The 2,302-nt window shown below is 41.4% G+C and overlaps 1 long non-coding RNA gene across 1 annotated transcript; it reads right to left on the bottom strand.

Annotated features, from left to right (window-relative positions):
• Positions 1 to 448: 448 nt before the first annotated feature.
• On the bottom strand, positions 449 to 1,898 carry LOC111140357. The gene is made up of 3 exons (XR_002640142.1): positions 1,717 to 1,898; positions 1,257 to 1,417; positions 449 to 541 (listed from the first exon to the last, which is right to left on the bottom strand). It is a non-coding gene; the product is annotated as an uncharacterized LOC111140357 (long non-coding RNA).
• Between the last annotated feature and the right edge of the window lie 404 nt (positions 1,899 to 2,302).

The following is a 2,302-nucleotide window of genomic DNA, read 5'->3' as shown; positions in this document are numbered from 1 at the left end:
CTCTAAAGAAGACAATGGGCTTCAGCTCAGTACTTGCACTACAGAAGCAGCTCTACCATCTGGCCCATGGTAGACCCTGGGCACTCAAAGAATTAATAGCCACCCCCTCAATTTTAAAGGATTTTTAAAAAATTTATTTATTTGACAGAGGACGAGAGATAGCAAAAAAGAGCATCAGCAGGGGTGGAAATGGAAAGGGTGAAGCACATGGTTTGGGATCATGACCTGAGCCAAAGGCAAACACCCAACCGACTGAGCCACTGAGGTGCCCCACTTTTTTTTTTCTTTTAAGTGAGAAGGCAGAAAGGAAAACCAAGGGATCATCAACAGCCTAGGAGGTGCCCAGTCCCCCAGGGAGAACACTGGGGCTAATATGCCTGTGAGCTGGGCAGTGTGTGTCCTGGGCAGCAGGGAAAGGCAGCCCTCAACAGCTGGATCACGCAGCTCACCTGGGACTCAGGCAACACGAGCTCGGGTGCCATTGTCCAGTCTTTGATGTTTCCTTTCTCAGAAAAAGCCTAGGATCTGGTAACAGGCACAGCTGTGGACAGAAAAGAGCCAGAGGAAATTTCTCTCACTTCTATGAACATTCTAACCCTATTTCTAAAATACAGACAATACCAATCTTTTCATCAGAGACAGGATACATTTACTACTGTGTATGGTGTCTTAAAGTAGCCTTCTCATTGCAAATAAGAGCCAAATTACCAACTGACACCTAAAATAGGCTGTTTTTCAGGAGTGACTTACTGAAAGAAAAACCCTTTTTAGTTTCCTCTCATGAAATAAATGGTTCTCAATCAAGCAAAAGTCATACATATTTAAAAATGAAGTACTCAAGGAACCCAGCGTATAATAAAACATAAGATCTTTTATCATTATTTTTTTCCTAGACACAGTTCTATTCATATTCTGTTACTGATAACCCATTTCTGATCTCAATTTCTTCTGTACTTTATGAGAATGAGATGGCTCCTATTCTCTTTAGGTTTCTAAAGGAGAGTTCATGGTGTTATTACTGGAGTTCAGTGGTATAGATACCGCTGTATCACAGGCCAATGTCCAACTTCGCCCACAACTGGTCTACTCTATCAACACCCAGGAACCATTGTAATTGTTTATATGTCTATTTATAGATCTACAGTTCTCAACTCATAGAAAATACAACATTCTGATTGCAAAAATTCCTATCAGTTCCTATGAATTAGTAATTATCATGTCCTGCCCTGTCTCACAGACAGGCTCAGTTTCCTTACGAGAATTCTAGCTCAGTTGTTCTCGCAACCCCTGGTGTATACTCCAAAATTCATCATGGGACACGTCCACTGGCAGTGACTCTGATGCCTTCGTCTTGAAGCCTATTATTATGTCTCCAGTTTGAAGAGCACGGCCTCTTTTCCAAGCTCCCGACTGTACCCTACAAATAAATAATCACCTATTATGAGAAAAGTTATGTTTGGTTAGGGGGTAAGTGGTAGAAAAAGGATAAAAGCTGAGTACAGATGGCAGGAAGTATGAAACACTAAAAAAAATGACTGAAAGATGAACGGAGATATTGGACCACCAATTTCCCACAAGGTATTAATTACAAAATGTGGGGAAATTACCATAACAAAAAAAAGTTGTGGCAATTGCTAGCTCTGACACAGTGGCTCCCACCCATTTGCATAAAGCAAAGCACAGACAAATAGGGTTGCATAGACTACATATACTCACGCTGTCTTGACAGGTTTTCTCCTTGACTCAGAAGCCTAAGTGGTTTCCTGTTTTATACTTTTCTAGTTTTCACCCATTACCACCTATGATGGCAACTGAGACCATGTATTGTCTGGAATATAATTAAATGAAGGATCTTCTTCCTAAAACACTGAGAACAGGAGAAAAAGTGCACATCAGTAAGAAAGTCACATGAACTTACTATCCACTACTCCTAACTGGAGAAAAATAAACACTGAGAACAGGGGAAAGAAAGTGCACATCAGTAAGAAAGTCACATGAACTTTACTATCCATTACTCCTAATGGGAGAAAAATGGACAGAAAAATCTGCCTTCCTTTCCTTTTTTTTTTTTTTTTTTTAAGATTTTTCTTATTTGAGTGAGAGAGAGAGAAAGAGCGAGCAGGGGGAAGGACAGAGGGAGCAGCTTACGCTCTGATAAGAAGGGAGCCTGACACGGGGCTCCATCTCAGAACCCCCAGATCACGACCTGAGCCAAATGCTGCCACATAACCCACTGAGCCACCGCGGTGCACGTCCTTTCCTTTTAAAGAACCCACTGCCAGACCCTTTCTTCTTCTATTAT

The sequence above is a fragment of the Enhydra lutris genome, unplaced genomic scaffold, assembly GCF_002288905.1.
Source record: "Enhydra lutris kenyoni isolate GAN:26980312 unplaced genomic scaffold, ASM228890v2 scaffoldscaffold626, whole genome shotgun sequence".
In the NCBI taxonomy this organism is placed as follows: domain Eukaryota; kingdom Metazoa; phylum Chordata; class Mammalia; order Carnivora; family Mustelidae; genus Enhydra; species Enhydra lutris.
Note: the sequence above shows the minus strand (reverse complement) of the source record. Positions and strands in the feature narration are given on the sequence as shown.